A 19,429-nucleotide genomic window follows, 5' to 3' on the forward strand; every position below is an offset into this window, starting at 1 on the left:
AGGCGAATGGAGTGTACCGGAACTTTTTCGATATTTGACTGTGACAAGGCTCCTTCTCCCGCGCGGAGTGTTAGCATGCGCGCCTGGGAAACGCCCTGATTGCCGATGTAGAATGTCTGTATATTTGGGTTCAGTTGTCGTCCAAAAGAGCCAAAGCAACAGCAACCTGCGCCGCTTTAGAAGTGGTGCCAGCAACAGAGGCTGCCGAAACAGCACGGCTTCTTTCATTTATTGCCAGTATGCCAAAATGAGACGAGCGGCCATATTGAGCCGCATTCACAAAGCAGACCGATTGCGGTTCGTCCTTGATCTTCTTCAAGATCGCAGTAGCCCTGGCCTTATGCCTTCCCCCATTTGGCTTCGCGTGTATATAGCGAGGAATTGGCACAACGTAAATGCCTTCTCTTTGCTCCTCAGTGATTCGATGCCTTCTCTCTTCAACAAGGATTGGGTTTAGGCTCAGGATGGCCAAAAGCCTTCTGCCCGCCAAAGAGCAAGATAGCCAAGCCAGCTAGGCCGATTCCTGCACCTCGATAATCTCCTTCAACAAATTGTGTACACCCAGTTGATAGAGGCGTTCTGCACCGGTGTTAATGGGGATGCCGAGTACCCTTTTGATGTTTTTCGAATGAGGATGTTCAACAACTTTTTCTCAGAAGTGTGCTAGTTGTGCGAAGCTGCTACTTAAATGATGTGACTCATAAGGAAGGCGTGGAAAAGCCTGAGCAGGTTTTCTTCCTTCAAGCTTCCCGTTCTGTTAGAGACTCTCCTGATGAGCCTAATCACATCTTCAGTTTGCGTGGTGATTCTGGCCACCGTGATGTTGTTGGACCCATTGTATTCAATAACCATGCCTAGCACACGGATAGAGTCGACTCTGGGAATGAGGCTTCCTTCACATGTAACTAGACTGATATCGACGTCTGTGAGCAGCTCCAAACTCCTAGGATTCGGGCTCTTTCTGATTGGCTCATAAAGGAGTAGCTCGGTTTACTAGGCAAGCATCTCAGTACCGTGTTTACCAGATATGACTCCACCTCATGTCGTGCCGTCTGGAGGCCTGTTTCAACCTCCCCTTCACTTCCTTTGGTGCACCAGATGGTTATATCATTTGCATAAGCGTGTGACTGACCGTACCTGCGACAGAGAGCTTTTCGGAGAGACTCCTCATTGCTACATTGAAGAAAAGTGGAGATGCCACCGCCCCTGGTGGCATAACGCTAAGTCCGAGCTCGAATGGCTCTGTCTCGAAATCACCAATCTTGAGTATTGTCTGCCTCCCCTTGAGAAAGGGGCTTATGTAGCTATGAAACGCAGCACCCAGATTGAGCTCCTATAGACATTCAGAATGCGAACGTGAGAGACATTGTCAAAAGCATTCTCCAGATCTCAACCCTGGATAGACCTCACATCTCAGGTTGGGCTGTCAGCAACTTGGCATTTTATGAGCTTAATCGCATCCTGTGTGGACAAAGCCATACGAAAGCCAAAGCTGTCGTATGTGAATAAATTGTTCTTCTCAGCGTTTTCCAAAATATGGTTGTGAATGACGTGCTCCGCCACTTTACCCATGCACAACATGAGAGAGAAGGGCCGGAGATTTGTACGGCCCGGGGTCTTCCCGGCATCCAAATGAGGAGAGCCGATGCGGACTTCCATGTTTTCGGCACTAATCCCCGCTCCCAGACCTGATTAATCTCTTTAGTGAGGTGCTCAATGGAGCCATCGTCGAGGTCCTTTAGAGCTTTGTTAGAGAGTTCGTCTGTACAAGGAGCAAATTTGTCATTTAGACTGTACAGTACTGCTCTGACTTCACTAGTGCAGAATCACTCGTCGAGCTTTGGATTTGGCGCGCCCTGCATGAAGGGTAGTCGATTGGACTGGCGTTCTCGACCGGAAGATATCTGCTTGCCAGCTTATCTGCAGTAGCATCTTCGGTTTCCGATTGCCTCGCCTCGTGTAGAACCTTCTCAATCACTTGCCTTTGATTAGACTTGGAGTTCATGTCATCATGTCATCATTTGACCATGCACCCAGCTGCAAACTTCATCCCACTGCTGTTCGGCTAGCTCCTGACAATGCTCTTCTATGGTTCTATTCAGTTCTGCAATCTTTTACGGAGTTTGCGATTGAACCTGTATCCCTTCCACCTGTCGAGGAGCGACTTCTTGGCTTCCAGAAGATGCGCCGGACGACTGTCCATCCTGTCGACTTCGAGGTCGGTCTGGACCGACTTGGTGGCCGCCCTAACATCTTTGAGCTGTGTCCATCGGTCCAAGGTAGGGGTCGGGACCTGGGACTGCTTACATTCTCCCGTGATATTGCGAACCAGGTCCCAATATGTGATGCTAAAATGCCTGAGTCGTTTCTTCTCGACGTTAATGCTACTGTCTAAGATGTTGTGGTCGTTGCCCAGGTCCATTGACAAGTTGGTCTAGTTCGCCGAATTCACGTTCTTGACGAAGGTGAGATCTGGTGTAGAATCACTGGTGCAGGAATTACCGTCTAGTAATGCCGGGTTGGTAATTAAAGCTAGGTTGTGATTAGCTGCACTCTGCCATATGTCGGCCCCTTTGCGGGTATTCTGAGGGTACCCCTACACTCGATGCGGAGCATTGAAGTCCCCGGTTGCGATTAGGGGGGAGTTAAGTGCTTTGCTGGCCGCTTTCTCAACAATCGTTGCAAACGTCTGCCTGTGATCACCAGGCATGCTGTATATTGAGTATGAAGATACTGCGGTTGTTTAGACCATCCCGGTATAATTTTTTATAGGGAGTACACCTTTCTAGAATTATCGCTTATGTCATGGCAGATGAAATTGCTGCTATTGGTTACCGGAGTGCTGATTCCGCTTTTTCCTTTACTATGTGTCGTATACGCTTTGCAGCCCGTTAAGGAGACCGAATCCGTGAGCGTTTCTTTTAGAAAGATGACGAGCGGCTCCTTCTGACGCGAACGGATAAACTACTGTAGGACGTTCCTCGTGGCTTGGAATTCAGTACAGCTTTTCTTCTGGATTCTAATTTGCTTACGGTTTGCCGACATGATTAGACTTAGAAGTTAGTTGGTCATATGAGATGCTGATAAATGCAACCGTTGTCTGCTCAGTCGAAGCGGAGGTTGGCTCCGCCCCCTTAGTAGGCTGTGGTGGCTGACTCATGTCAAACGCATGCATGTCAAGCTCGTCCTGTCAGCTACAAACTGATTTGAAACTTTCTACGAGACCGTCAAGCGTGGTTTCGATTGCCCCAATCGTAATGCTAAGTGGTTTAATGGCGTCTTTGATTTCTGACGTTCCTTTCATGGCAGAACTTTAAAGCTCTGGTTCCGCTATGGCTCTATTTTTAGCCGGACATTCGTAGTGTGATTCCTCAACTGGGACGTCCACAGGAGTTTCGCCCTCGACATACTAAGGTGACGCGGAAGAGCGTGCTAAATTACGTTTAGTGACGTTCCTTAGATCCGCTATCTCGGCTTTGAGTTGCTCCATTGCCCTTTTCAGCAGGTGGGATGGTAGAGATGCAAGAAGAATCAGCTAGGCTGGACCCAGTATCACAATTCTGGGCTGATTCAAGAGCTGTATTGAGACTTAATTGGCAAGGTTCAAATACGGTGCTTTCCTACTCAACATTGCGACATACAGGCGTTTCGTATGCTAACAGCTTGAACGGCAGCTACCCTATCATTACTATGCTCTGGCAGCGAACCCACCATTACTTTTTTAGGCTTTTACTTGACTCTGTCCGCCCAAGTGGACGAGCTCCTTGCTTATCTGTCTTCTGGATGCTGACATTTGGCCTGCGCGACCAGGAACTGCAGCAACCTCTGGTCCCACATGTGCTCCTGGAGCGGGATCGACCTCTCGAGCGAGAGCGTGACGTGGGACCCTTGCGGACCCGAGAGGACGACTGGTACTTTGAGCGAGCCCTGGATGAAGCTCGGTCCTGGCTCGGGCTGGTATCATCTTCCAGTATCCGATAGCAGCTGTCTCTGGGCTCCACACTCCGGCACCTAGATTTCCCGCTGATGGCCGACTTGAGAGGGGTAGCCTCCGCGTACAAGGAGTCGTGGTGTTCTTAGGGTTCTTGATTGTGTGTAGGCCTTCTTCTTTGCGTGATGACGTATGGGACCTTAAATCTCTGCTTGCAGTCCTTATCTGCAGTAAGATGACGACACGCGCAGAGATCACACTTCGGGCGACATCTGTGCTGGTGATCCGGGTTACTGGCAACACAACCCCGGCGCATCTCGTCTTCCGGGAAGGGGTTTTTACGTGGTAAAACCACGATTTGATTATGAGGCACGCCTTAGCGGGGGACTCCAAAAATTTAGGGCGCACCTATATCAAAGTACACCGGTGTTGTCTCATTTCGCCTCCATAGAAATGATGCCCCTATTCCAGGATTCGATCCCGCGGCCTCGTGCTTTGCAGCCTAATAGGAACGAGGGTATTCGGTTGGATTCAACGCTCGAGACACGCGATGGGCGCGCGCGATGACTTGTTATTAGGTGGTCTCAAATAGCAAAAGTTGTGACAAATACAATATAGTAGAAATATTCTTCAACGATCGTCAAGAGTGGGATGATCGAGTTGCGAGAACAATCCGCTAGGTGGGATGGTAGAGTTGCAAGAAGAATCAGCTAGGCTGGACCCAGTGTCACAATTCTGGGCTGATTCAAGAGCTGCTTTGAGACTTAATTGGCAAGGTTCAAATACGGTGCTTTCTTACTCAACATTTCGACAGACAGGCGTTTCGTATGCTAACAGCTTAAACGCCAGCTATAGTCGGACACAACTTAAGTCTGCAGTGAAGCCCCGACCAAGTCCTACGTCTTCGCATTCTTCGCATTATACATCCGATGGGAGCATCTCACGCGTAATGCGAAAACGTGGGGTCGTGCCTCACCTGCGGCAACTAGTTTCTTTATCCACTTTCACTGCCAATAATTTATCATTTTCTTTAATTCCATGAGCAAGTACAAGTAATTTCACCCATGTTTTCCTCGGTGTCTTTTGTTTGTTAGCTTCTGATGACATGATTAACAAATAATCTGGCCCCTAGGTTAGCCCCCCTTTCTTCTCCTTTATTATATAACGAGGGTCCTGAACTAGGCAACACTGAGGCATTCGGTAGCATGCGTAGGTTTATTGACCAGTTGCCTTCACCTAAAAATATCACGCACTCGTAACGACGACGGCAGAAAGGATGTTCCGCATCCGCCGCCAAGGTTTGTGAGTGGTGGCACTGGCTAACGATCCCAGGCTTCCAGCAGGAAAAATAAATACCAAAGAAAGTGCATGGGGAAACGGCGCCGCGGAAGCTCAATTGGTAGAGCACCGCACGCGTAGTGTGAAGACTTGAGATCTTTCCCCACCTGCGGCAAGTTGTTTTTTCATAATCTTTCATTTCCATTAGTTTACAATTTCTTTAATTCATTTAGTAAGTACAAGTAATCGCCCCTCTGTTGTCCTGGTGTCTGAGCCCTTCAAGAGTTACATTGCTTTGCAAGCGATAGCGTCCTCAACGCTCCCTCTTGCGATGGACGCTGAAAAAAGGTCTTTATTGATAATGATAAAATAAAATTGAGCTGTCTTTTCTTTACTCGTCACAAATATATCAGATTGATAAGGAATTTAATTTTCGTTGGATGAATCTAACTGTGTATCGCTTTAATTAAAAAATGCTTTTTTCTTTCCCAGTGTTTGTTGCCTCCGAACATAGTCGCGCTTCAATCACTGCTTTCATAACTAACCTTGCAGGTGTCGGTGACAATTTGTTCTGAAACATTTTTCGCCCGAAGCTTCACGATCTATTACCGTTGACCTTGGAATGTTCGCTTATTTTCAGTCCACGTCACAATAGAAAGACAGGTGCAAGAAGGAGAGAAAAGAAGCCAAGGTGAGGAAAACATAAGATAGGCAGCAAGAATACCACGTGTAGTTGCCAGCTTCAGTTCAGCCAAGAAATGATACGAATGCTGCAGTTATAATACTTTCCTTCTGAACTTTTTAGTGTAGCACTTAGGAAGCCATGGTAGCATGATACTTCTTGCTCTTTGTATCTTTACGTGTGTTCTGTAAGGAGAATAAGATTTTTTTCATAAAGGCATTTTTAGGGTGCAAGGCATGAATTCTACTATGATATTACACAGTATATCACTAATGTCTTTTGACATGGTTACAATAAAAACTATCCCTTACGGGCGCCGTTGTTATGTAACAATGTAATTGAACAGGCATACGCCGAGTATGTTTTCTTGCCTGAAATACATTGTCATGGGTATAAAACTATTTATGCGATGTATTTACAGGGCATAAATAAACAGCAGCTGAGAATCTCGAGAGGCTGCTGCCACTTTGTCCTCTTCACCGTCGGCGACATTGTCCTCTTTTCCCACCGTAACACGACCCCTGGCAGAAAAAGCACCGTCCCGGTGCTTCAGACGGGGCCGTCGGTAAGGGCATAGTAAGGCTTCAGCCGAGAGATGTGCATGGCGTCAGGTGTTGTGGAACTGGGTGGCATGACGGAGGTCACGGCGGTCATCTCGTGACATTGGTCACTTGACGTAGAACGCGGTAAGGGCCTCTGTAGCACAGAAGCAGTTGCTCGGAGAGCCCCTCTCAGCGGCATGGGGACCAATGTAGTACGAGCGAGCCTGGTGGAAAATATGTGTTACGATGGCGACGATTGAGGAGGGGGGGGGGTTAAGCATGCCGTTGAGATTCACGCGATGCCAACAAACGAGTACGGGCAAGCTGGCGTGCATGATCAGCGTGGGCGATGGCTTCGCGGGCATACTCGGTCCTCGAATCCTGAATCAAGGGGTGTGAAGTGTCCAATGGCAATACAGGGTCACGACCGAAGAGTAAGTAAAAGGGGGAACACATAGCAGTATCGTGGCGTGATGAATTATAGGCGAACCATACATAAGGGAGCGCCACATCCCAGTCCTTGTGGTCGGGCGAAATGTATTTCGATAGCATGCTAGTAATAGTCCGATTAAGTCGCTCAGTTAGGCCATGGGTCTCGGGATGATAGGAGGTAGCCAGTTTGTGCTTGGTATAACATGAGCGTAGAATATCGGCCATAACTTGGGTGAAGGAAGTGCGGCCACGGTCACTAAGGAGTTGTCGTGGGGCGTCATGTACTAAAATGATATCCCGGAGTAGGAAATCTGCGGTGTCGGTTGCGTAGCTCGTGGGACGTGGCCGAGTGATGGCATGGTGCGTCGCACAATCAGTAGCGACAGCGATCCACCTGTTGCCGGAGCTGGACTCGGGGAAAGGGTCAAGGAGATCCAAACCCACGCGAATGGATGGCTCAGGAGGAATGTCGATCGGCTGTAAGTGCCCGGCAGCAAGGGTTGCTGGCTTCTTTGCGATATTGAAAGGCCTTCGTGAGAGGCCGGGCCAGTAGAAGCGGCGGCGCACGCGGTCGTAATCACTGCGAGAAAACCCAAGGTGTCCGCCAGTTATAGCGTCATGAAGCCCCTGAAGCACGGTTGAACGGAGGTGTTGAGGAACGACAGAGAAGGAGAGGACCGTCAGGATGAAAACTGCGTCGCTATAATATCCCGTCGTTGAGGACGAACCACCGTAACGATGGATCAGTAGGAACAGATTCCATTCGGTCAATGAGGGTCCTCAATGTAGCGTCATGGCGTTGCTCGTTAGCCATGTCCAAAACCTGGGAAATGGAAATAACACTTGGGGAAGCATCCGTGTCGGCGTTGGCAGGCGGGTGTACAGGGTAACGGAATAAGCAGTGGGCGTCCATGTGTATGCGACCAGACCTATACACCACCGAATAGGAACACTGTCGTAGCCGCAAAGCCCATCGCCCAAGCCTCCCTATGGGATCTTTCAAGGACGAACGCCAGCAGAAGACGTGACGGTCCCTTAAGATAGAAAAGGGCCTGCCGTATAAAGATGCGCGAAATTTCGCTACTGCCCACACAACGGCCTAACATTCGCGCTTGCTAATAGAGTAGTTCCGCTCCAAAGGTGACAACAGAGGTCTAGCGTACACGATGACATGTTAATTCATGGCTGTGTTGAACTTGTGCCAAGAAGGCGCTGATTCTGTGGCCACTCGCATCGGTGCGCACCTCTGTAGGGGCTGAAGTAGCGATGTGTCCTAGAATCGGTGGGGTGGTAAGCATGGTGGTAATGCGACAAATGGCGGCGGCCTTAGAGAATCCCTATGAAAACGGCACACTTTTCTTTAGGAGATCTGTGACAGGGCGTGCTATGATGGCAAAATCTTTAAGAAAGCGGCGGAAGTAAAAGCAAAAGCCCGCAAAACTTCTGACATTTTTTTTGCCGACTGTGGAGCAGGGAACTCTTTCACGGCGCGAATTTTCTCTAGGTCCGGTTGGATACTTATTTATTTTTTTATTTATTTCAAGATGCCCCTAAAGGCCCTCACAACGTGGGTATTACATAGGGGGATGACAAAAATTCTACAAATATCTAGAGAAGCGTATATTCAAGGAAGAGGCAAAAAGAATAAAAAAGCAGAACAGCAACATTCAATGAGACATAATGGAGAAATGCAAGATAATAAACAGAACACCAATATATTAAAAATCAAGCACATTGCGGTAACGGAACAAAACTAGAAGAAAAGCAGCTCATCGCATTCCTTTTTTCGAAGTTCATCAAATTTAGACGAATTCATTTCAGTTGCGATTGAAGCAGGCAGCTGGTTCCACTCAATAATTGTTTTGGGTATGAATGATTTCGCAAAAGATGAAGTGCGGCAAATGATGCGTGTGATCTTGAAAGGATGGTCACGGCGTGGAAAGACCGCCGATGGTGATGGAAAGAAATCATCATGAAGCAACGGATGAAGGTAAATTTTGTGAAAAAGTGTTAAGCCAGCAAGTTTGCGACGATGGGAAAGGTTATCAAGACCAGCACGAGCTTTTAACACTGTGACGCTAGTGACACGTGAGTAATCTGAAAAAATGAAACGAGCAGCACGGTTCTGCAGGGATTCGATGTTATCTATGAGGTAGGTTTGATCCGGGTCCCATATGGCTGAAGCGTACTCGATTTTAGGTCGGATTAGGGTGATATAAGCAAGTTTACGCACAGGTGCCGGAGCGTGTCGAAGGTTACGTTTTAAGAGGCCAAGAGAACGGTTAGCAGCTGCTAGAATCAGATCAATGTGATAGTTCCAGTTTAAGTAGGACTGAAGGTGAACTCCTAATATTTGTAAGTAGAAGCTGTCTCAACTGTTACGTGATTAATAGTGTATGCGGTAGGGATGCACGAAGAGTTTCTTGTAAAGGAGACCAGCTTTGTCTTAGAGTGGTTTAGCTTAGTATCATTAGCCACGGTGAACACCAAGTGTTAATTGAATCGAGGTAAGTTTGTAAAAATTGGTGGTCAGTTTCACATTTAATGGCTCGGTACACAACACAGTCGTCCACGAACAGTCCAATTTGGGAAGATACACAATTGGGTAAATCATTAATAAATATGAGAAAGAGCAGGGGATTAAGCACGCTCCCCTGGGGTACACCGGATGTGACTTGAGCCATTGAAGAGTTACAATCATTAAGAGCGGTGAACTGAACGCGAGATGAGAGGAAGTCTTTAATCCAGGCTAAAACCTGAGGGTGAACTTTGAGATGCGGTAACTTGAGTAATAGCCTTTGGTGGGGGACCCGATCAAATGCCTTATAAAGATCGAGAAACAAAGCGTCGATTTGAAACCCGGCGTCTACTAAAGTCAATAAGTCGTTAGTAAATCCAGCAAGCTGAGTGTCCCAAGAAAATCCCTTGCGAGAACCGTGCTGATATTTTTATATGATGTTGTGTTCTTCAAGATAATTAATGATGTGGGTGTGTATGACATGTTCAAGGAGCTTTGAGAAGGTGCAAGTCAATGAAATGGGTCTATAGTTTAGGGGATCAGAGCGGCTGCCAGATTTGAAAATTGGCATTACTTTAGCTACGCGCCAGTCATGAGGGATGCAGCCATGTGATAAAGACTGAGAAAAAAGCGCAGATAGGACTTAAAAACTACTCTGAGATATATTTCGAAGTGTTTTGTAGTTAAAGCCAAGCGGGTTCGTGCTTGTAGTATCTTTAAGGTTATTTAATAAAGAAAGAATCCCATCATCCCTTATGACTATATAGGGCATGGAATAATCATGAAGTGAACTGAGTGCTACAGAAGGGGTAATGACTTTATGAATGATAACAGACGAAAAAGCATTGTTAAAGAGTTGAGCAGAATGGGCATCGTCCAGCTGATCACCATTACAATTTGTTAAGGATGAATGGGTACGTGAATGTGGGTTAATTACGCTCAAAAATCTTTGGGGAATATTAGATGGCATAGTGGGTAAGACGTCACTGTAAAACTGGCACCGGGTGGCTTCCAGCATTCTTTGGCAATCCTTGTCGCTTTTCCTGTAGGTTTCCCACGTAGTTATTAGGTTGTTAGCAACTGCCTGCCTATACAAACGCTTTTTCTTCTTAGTCGCTCTTCGCAGCCGCTCATTGAACTAAGGCGCTCTTTTAATGCACCTAATTGAGATAACCGGTATGAGTCTTGTAATGAGGTTAAGTAGGGTTGTTTTGAACAGTGTTCAGTTCTGTTCAATGGAACGGAAAGTAAATTCAGCTAAGAACCGCCCAGAAGAAGCGGTTAATTCGAGATTCATCTGGTCAAAATTAGACCTATTATGACACCTGATCAGGTTTGAGGTAGTTTTCCTGTCAAGCATACGGTGATTGAGGCACCCGGTAATGATGTCATGGTCAGAAATACCACTAAGGTGAAAGATTTTAGAAAAAGCATCGGGATTATTGGTTAGAATCAGGTCGCGAATGTTGGCAGTGGTACCTGCGCATGGCGTGGGCTTTGTAATGAGCTGAGTTAGGTGAAAATCTATACAAGACTGCAGAAAAGCGTGCGCATCCTTATCACTTGCTCAGACAGATAGAGTGTCCCAGTCGATACTGGGGAAATTAATATCACCAAAGATAATTAAGACAGAATTTGGAAAACGCGTACACACATAAAATTCGTCAGCAAACCCATCGTACTGGTCGGGCGGAGGGTGCAACACACCGGCAATAATATTTGTAGTAATGCACTTTATCGAGATGAATATACATTCCACAAAAGAGGCAACAACAACTGGTACAGTATTCTGTTCTTGCTTCACCGCAATAAGGACGCCACCTCCTCTCCTGTCCTTTCTGCCGCGTCGAAAGAAATTGAAACCTGATTCGCATGAAAGGATGTTATCGTCGGCAATATAATCGTTAAGCCGCGTTTCGGTCAGTGCTAATATCGAGGCTCCAGTGGAGTCGATAAGGGAGGAGAGGGCAACACTTTTCGCCGTAACGCTTCTGAGGTTAGTGCATAGGAAACACATCTTATCTAAACACTTCGGTCCCCACAATGATGTTGGTACACGATCGGAAGCATCATGATGACTTTGATAGTGTCATCGGTAGAAGACTCGGACACACGCACACCCCGATTGCCAGTGGTATCCCAGAGATAAACATCATTGTTCACATGAAGTTTATTGAACGACCGACGAATGCGGTCCCCCTCCTTACTTATCATTTTAGAAAACTGCCACAGTCCAAGGCGTTTCAGACGAACTTCCTCAGAGTAATCGCGTGATATACTTAAATTCGTGTTCTTTAGTTTGTAACCAAAACTAAGGACAGATTCGACTTCTTTTTCATTAAAAATTTTGCAATGGTGGGTCTCTTCTTGTCTGTCGAAAAATGTCATAAGCGGTGAGCTCTGGAAACGGAGGTAACGGCAATTTCAAGCTTTTGAGAGCAAAATTCCCTCACATGCTGCTCTGAGCTTTCCCAAGACTCAGCTGCATCGCTGTCATTAATGGCAAAAAGCAACACGTTTGACCGTCTTGAGCGATTTTCTAGGTCGTCCACCTTGTCCTGAATTTTAGAGCTGTCAGTATTTTCATTTGAAACGGGCTGATTAGAAGGTAGAGTTTCAAGTTTGGATTCCAATTCCGTAATCCTCTTAGTTAACAGTTTAAGGTCGTTCTCGAGGGTGACGTGGATGTGCAGGACCTTATTTATAGACTCAGAAAAACTTATGTTGTTCGCTTCAAGGCGCTGAACTGTTGCTGCCACGGCATCAAGCTTATCGTCTTGCGCTTTAGTCATAGGGACCATGTTTTCCTCCACGTCCCCCGCGAGAGCCAAAAGGCGCCAAAAGTACTACACAGCCGCGCGCACATACTTCACATAATCAATTAAACCAGGTGGCCACGACACCGCAAAGAGATGAAGATTATTGTCCTGCTAACACTTAGTTTCCAAATAACTAACCTGTACAAGTGTTCTGCGTGAGTACGGATGCATAGCAGCAGTGTCGTGGCCCACGGTGTCCGCAGGAATCCCTCCTTTTTCAAGCGGCCAGATAAGTGACGTGGCCCCTTGTTGCCCGACGAACATGGCAGTGGCCTCCAGCGTCGGCGATGAAGTGTGATGCAGGCAACCCAAAGGCAGGCAGCAACTCGCGAACGGTTCCGTTATGAAGGCTCTGGTATCGCTCATTCAAAAGTTCATCATGGGCCCATCCAGACAGCGGGGTCGACTCGGTAGATTGTCCAGGATAAGCAGCGGCAGCAGCAGCTGTACGAGTGTTCTGCGTGAGTACGGATGCATAGCCGCAGTGTCGTGGCCCACCATATCAGCCACACTGATGACATACCCAAGAACAGTAATCTCACGGTGGTCGAAGTTACACTTTTTGGAGTTGAGCTGTAGACCGGCCTTGCGAAAAAGGGTAAGGACCGCTGAAAGGCGCTCAATGTGTGTGCTGAATGAGGGCGAGAACACAATAACATCACCTAGGTAGCAAAGAGAAGTCGACCACTTGAATCTTTGGAGTAATGAGTCCATCATACGCTCAAAGGTGGCCGCAGAGTTGCATAGCCCAAAAGGCATAACTATGAAGTGGGAAAGACCATCAGGCGTTATAAAGGCGGTTTTTTCACGACCTAGAACATCGACAGCGATTTGCCAATATCTGGGCCGTAGGTCGATGGAAGAAAAATGCTGTGCCCCGTATAGACAATCGAGGGCGTCATCGATACGAGGTAGTGGGTAGACGCCCTTCTTCGTGATGCGGTTGAGGTGGCGGTAATCGCCGCAGTATCTGCATGAGCCGTCCTTTTTGACCAGCACGACAGGTGACGCACAGGGACTTGACGATGGCTCAATGATGTCCTTCGCTAGCATCTTGTGTACTTCCACTCGGATGAAGTGGTGCTGCAAAGATGAAACTCGGCAGGGTCGCCGATGGATGGGTGGATTATCGCCTGTATGTATACAATGTTTTACAAGGGAAGTCTGGCCTAAGGGTCGGTTGTTCAGGTCAAATATATCCTTGTAGGAAAGCAGTAGACTGCAGAGCTGTTCAGCCTCGGCAGGAGTGAGATTCGGGGCGATCATTTTCTAATGTCGTTGCCAGTATATTTGGCAGACCGGACAAGCTCACAGAAAGCGTTGACGGCAAGAGTCTGAAAGCAGTTAACTTCTGAAGCAGTGGTCGTAGCCAGGGTAATATCCTTAGGCAGAATTTGCTTGGCGAGCTCGAAATTCACCACAGGGAGATACGTGCCATTGTCTGTGACCCTCAGTATTGCATGCGGGACCGTAACGTTGCGAGTGAGAACTACGGCAGTTGTGGGAGCGGAGATGTAATCACCATCGGGAAATGGCGTAGAAAGAGACATTTCGGTGTGCGTCAAGACCTGTCGTGGAACGTGAACAAAATCAGTCGGTCTTAGGCGAATTTCGTGGGATCTCAGAGGAACATGCAGTAGAGGCAGGTCAAGAAGCACAGTAGTGGAGGAACAATCGATGAGCGCTGAATGGGCGGAGAGGAAGTCTAGGCCTAGTACGAGGTCATTGATCAAGCACAGTGAAAAGGTCGACAATGGGGTGGCCGGAATGCTCACTCGTGCAGTAAACATTCCGACCACGGTCACCGTGCTACCGTCGGAAATTTGTACGAACCGAGTAATGGCAGGCGTAATAATTTTCTATAAATGGCGACGTAGGCGGCTGGTCATAATCGGTGTGTGTGCTCCGGTATCTACGGGTGCTGTGACGGGTGCGCCATCAACTTGGACGCCCAGAGGGGTATTACTCGTAAACAGCGTCAAAGGAGGATTTTGCGGCGAATCCGGCATTGCAGCGCCTCGAAGTTCCGCATTGACTAGTTTTCCTGCTGGCACGGTCCTGGGTAGGTCAGCGACGGCGAGCGGGGAAGCTGAGGCGGACGTGGCTGGCGACGTTGAGGCGAGGGCGAGCGAGCATTGCGGCGAGTCGAGGTAGGGGCGTCGGAAGCGTCGTAGAAGTGACGGGGTGAAGAACTTAGTGGCGAACTTGAATTCGAGAAAGTTTTCTAGCAGGGGACGGCCAACGGCTGACCAATTCCGCCGCAATGTGACCTATTCCGCCGCAGTAGAAGCAGATCGGCCTGTCGTCAGGTGCACGCCAGTCCGATGGATTCTTGGTAGTGTAAGGATAACGGACACTATGAGGGCCACTGCGATACGACCGATGCATAGGAGCAGGGCGGGTGTCAGGGTGACTTAAGGAGCAGGCGCTGGGAAGACCCATATTTGAGATTTCCAGGCGAACCATGGGATAGATCAGCGATATCATCTCAGCAGTGTTGTTCCAAGACGTCTGTTGAGGCGAGGCAGGAAACGCTGCTTGGAGTTCGCGACGTAGAATTCGGGTCACGTATTCGCTTGGTGGCGGCGAGATAGACTGGTCGGTGGGGTCGGTACAGGAAGAGGTCGCTGCAGTATTTGGAAGCCGTCTAACCTGATTGTACATACGGCGACTCTTTGCCTGCTCGAAACGGCGGCATTCCTTCATGATGGCGTCGACAGTCGATAACTTTCTAAAGACCAGTAGGTTCAATGTGTCGTCCGCGATACCTCTGATAATGTGTCCAACCTTGTCGGCATCTGGCATGGATGTGTCAATTTTATGACAGAGGGTCAGGGCGTCCTGAATGTAGGAGACATACGACTCGATAGCAGTTTGGGGCACGCGTGGCGAGTTGTTGCTTGGCGGCTAGTTGTCGACCGGTCGGATTGCCAAAAACGCCAGACAGGTTTTCTTTCAACGAGTCCCAGCTGGTTAGCTCTTGCTCGTCGGTGTAAAACCCCGTTCGTGGTGGTCCATCGAGGTAGAACACGACATTGGCCAGCATGACGGTCGGATCCCAACTGCTCACCTTGCTGACGCGCTCATACATCAACCATTCTTCTACGTCAACACCATCGAGGGTGGTGAACTTGCGGGGTCTTGCGGCTGAGGTAGAGCAACGCACTGGGTATGCGTAGTCGGTATTGCAGCTGCAGACGCGGTGTCTTCCACTGGAAGCATGGTATCAGGCTGGTTGAGCCGTCCGCTGCGGAGCTCCGTGGTGAAGACGCGTACCCCGCATGTCCACCAAAATGTCACCGGTATAAAACTATTTACACGATGTATTTACAAGGCTTATATAAAGAGCAGCTGAGAATCCCGAGAGGCTGCTGCCAGTACGTCACATTAACCGTCGACGACGTTGTCCTCTTTTCCCAGCGTAACAAAACATATAAAGCGCTATCACGTTGCAATCCTCAAACGATTAATTCAAGGTGAAGAATCGTACTGGTCTGCCTTTGGAGGCTGCACTTATCTCATAAAACTACATTCACCAATAAAAATTTAAGAAAAAAGCTTTCAGCTAATAATAACTACTGCGAGGCAAATGCCCAATGGATTTCTTTTTCTTTGTTGTTTTGCGTATCGCCTGCCACTCGCAAAAGAAATCACGCCTACATACCTCTGAACCATCGTTTCTTTTTTTTTTTGAGTCAAGGGTAAAACGCACGCCGAACAAAAATATCAGAACAATAGAGAACCACGACGATTCGGCTCCATGCGGACGCCTTGTTCACGACTATGAGTAATCCCAACCAGACGAGTTTTTGTCGAACTCACAATTTCATCTTTTCTTTTATGAATCAGTGCACGCATCTCTAGCAGCTCGACAATTCGTATAGTTAAGTGTCGGAAATTCTGGAACACCGGTGGCCTATTGCTCTAAGAAAAAAAGATGCCCATAGATTTCCTACCAATTCAAAGAATGTTAAGTTCGTATAGATGAATTGAAGAATATGGCCTCATTTCTCAAGTGCATGTCGTAAGCGCCCACCGTTGAGTTTGTGGCTTTCCGGTTGAAAAACAAAATATCACTTGACTGCTGCTAACAGTTAGGGCAGTAAGTAGCCAGCAACACGAAAGAAAATCGCGTAACTGACGGACTTTAGTCGAGGCTCGTAGCGGAATACGAGCTACGCGCATTCCATTTGTCCCTTCATTTCTGGTAAAATGTACATGTTGGAAGCTGTTGGTTTATATTGAAGCGACGTAAGCGAAATTGAAGGGCGTGCGTTGTTTCCTTTATTGGCTCTTCGCACAAGCCCGGGATGCGTCTCGCGTAGTGTCATTGGCTCAAATACTTTAAACCGCTCGATAAAGGTGGATTTAAAGCAAAAAAAAACCATCATGTATATTCTTGCTTACATTAGGTGCTTTTAAAGACACGCGCACGAAATGAACGCATGAATTGTCTGCACTACTTCAATTTTTCGCATACCGCGCTCCGCTGCGCCATCGACGGCCAAGGCGGCGCTGCCATCTCTCCACTTTAAAACTTTTTAGAGCACTTCCGCTAGTTTATCTCAGAGTATGTTTTCGAAAATATTCGTCAGCACGAGATATCGCAAGTTTACCAGTCGTGTCACTGTCATGGGGCAACGAATTCCACACCATAAGGCTTCAATGAAACAAAAAGCGTATGCATTGATTCTTCTGCGGCGTCCGGCGGCCGCTAGCAGGAATAGCGTGCCGTGCGCAAATGAAATCCACGAGTGAAATCCGAGGAGAATTTAGGACGAAGGCGCGCGCGAGAAGGAGAGTGACGCTACTTTCCAAAATGGACGCATGGTGCCCATATTCTAGGGATTATAATATAGGGGCTTTACGTCAAATCGGTGGCTAGCGCCACTGTGGAGGGAGAGGAAACTGTGCCTACTACGCGCTTTCTGCCCAAATGGAACGGCCTGGAAAAGACAACACGCGCCACCCAACTCTGAGGTCATGTGCCGTGCAACATGTTTCCAGCGCTCGCCGCTAGGGTACAGCGTACGCGCACTCGGAGCATACAAAAGGCGGATTGTCGGAGCTGCGTATGGAGAGCAGGCACTGTACAAGTCGCATGGCAATGGGACGACCACGAGAGCCGCCAGCAAAGAAAAACTATGCGGACACTAATTTTGGAATCGATGTCAGCAGACCTTTCTGTGCTGTTTGCTTTGATTGTTGATAATTGGCGGTGATGTTGAAGGCGGAAGCTTCACGTTTAGTCTAACATGAGAGTAGCGAGATGATGTTGAAGGTTACCTTGCGTGCACCACTGCTGTTTGTCCGCGTAGTACACAAAACGCACAGGGAGAGCTCTTAGCTTGAGGCATTGTTGCGCGCCATATTTCGTAACCTATGACAGGGTTGATCATTGTCATGGACTCACAAGGCACATCGCATCGTAGCAGAAGTATTGAACTTGAATTATAGGAGCTGTACTTGCTGCCAAAACCATAATCGGATTATTATGCATCCCGTAGTGGCAGACTGCGGATTAACTTGGACACCATGGTGATCTTTAACGTGTCCCTAAGTCAAAGTGCACCAGCGCTTTTTATTTCTGCCACTTCGAAATGCCACTGCCGTGGTCGGGATCATACCCGCGAACTCGAGAAATGGGACAGGCGCAAAGCTACCGCGGCGAGCACAGAAGTGTTGGTTTGACGAGCGAGCCCTTCCATAGCGTCGCCTAGACCTTGCGGTGCGCTATAATTATTGCGGCTCGGCTTCTGCACGCCCTGAGTGAGCTGTCCGCTTCACATACTTTCATAGTGTTTATTTTTCAGAAATATCAGAAACGTACCGTACCGTGCCTTGAACCTAAATTTATCCCGTTTTCCCGCAACCAGTGTGGTGTCTTGGAGCAGCGTTTCCTTGCTTTGTCGCGTAACCTTTTCCTATCTCCCCTTTCCCCTCTATGCATGGGAACTGCGAGGGAAGAGTGGCAAGGCTGTTCATTCATTTCGCCACTGCGTCACTGCTATCATTACGCAGCCTCTTCTCGCCATCCTCTCTACCATACTATCAAGCTTCGCTCTAGATTTGCACGTTAGTAGAAAGTTAACCACTGCAATTTCTGCTATGCCTTCGCGGGGAATCACGAATAATTACAGCTGTGAAGAGGCTAATAGGGCACCGCTCAGGGAGCTCCGGAGGGCATTGGGCACATTCGACGCGGTGCAAACGTACAAAACGGTTTGTCGCGTCACATTTCCTCATTATCTCTCTCCTGTCCCTACACACGCTCTGAATTACCCCCTGACGCGGAGTGCCATACAACAGCAGCAGCAGAAGTAGGAAAGTCGAAGGAAAAGGCCGATAAAGCTTCGATTTAATACACAGCACGAGTCCCACTTGTTTTTCACTTTTGTGGATTTCCTGTCTGTTCAAGGTCCCCCCTCTGCAGCGCGCACGACGCCTACACAGCTTGCGGCAAGAAAACAAAATGAAAGAACCAGCCTTCGGTCGCTTTCAGCCCGTGCTTCTCCGCTGACACGTGTACAGAATCAGCGGCCGGTGATCCTGCCTCGCCGTAGCACTTATGGTGGCACTCATGTGATATGTTTTTTCATCTCGTTTCTCACATCATCATCCCACGTTATGACCCACTTTCTTCTCCTCTTCCACTTCCTTTGCGCAGAGCAGTAGGCCAGATACTGCACTTTCCAGCCGACCTCTCTGCCTTTCCCTGTCCATAAACTTCTGCTACCGAGTGAATGTAATGAACACAACAGAATTCGATTGAGGAAGTAGGAGAGAATAACAAGGTGTTCTGGCCGATGGACTGTGGGGTCAGCCTATCGTCTATCTTTTGTAAATAAAGCCGTTCATAGTAATATTATTCATTCATACAGCAAGACCCCGTTGTATCAGCCAGGTTATGGAAGTATGGTCACAGCCCCCCATGCTTCTGTGCATAATCTCTCCGCTTACCTGGCAGAAATTACATACTGATAAAGCAAAGATTCAAGGCACAATGTACAAGACCAAAGCTTTATCTGCTGCGCTTTTGGTGAAAAAGAATAAGGGAGCAAGGGCACAAATGATTGGCCTATAAAGAAAGTTTTAGGGATATACATATGGACCTTCGACAGTACGCAAAATATTGGTGGGGTACAGACCTTTCAGGTCACATGTTAAATGTAAAGATACACGACAGCATAATTTTTTTCTCGCATTCACTACAGCTCCACTTTTCGT

This window comes from Dermacentor variabilis, chromosome 3, assembly GCF_050947875.1.
Source record: "Dermacentor variabilis isolate Ectoservices chromosome 3, ASM5094787v1, whole genome shotgun sequence".
Taxonomy (NCBI): Eukaryota; Metazoa; Arthropoda; class Arachnida; order Ixodida; family Ixodidae; genus Dermacentor; species Dermacentor variabilis.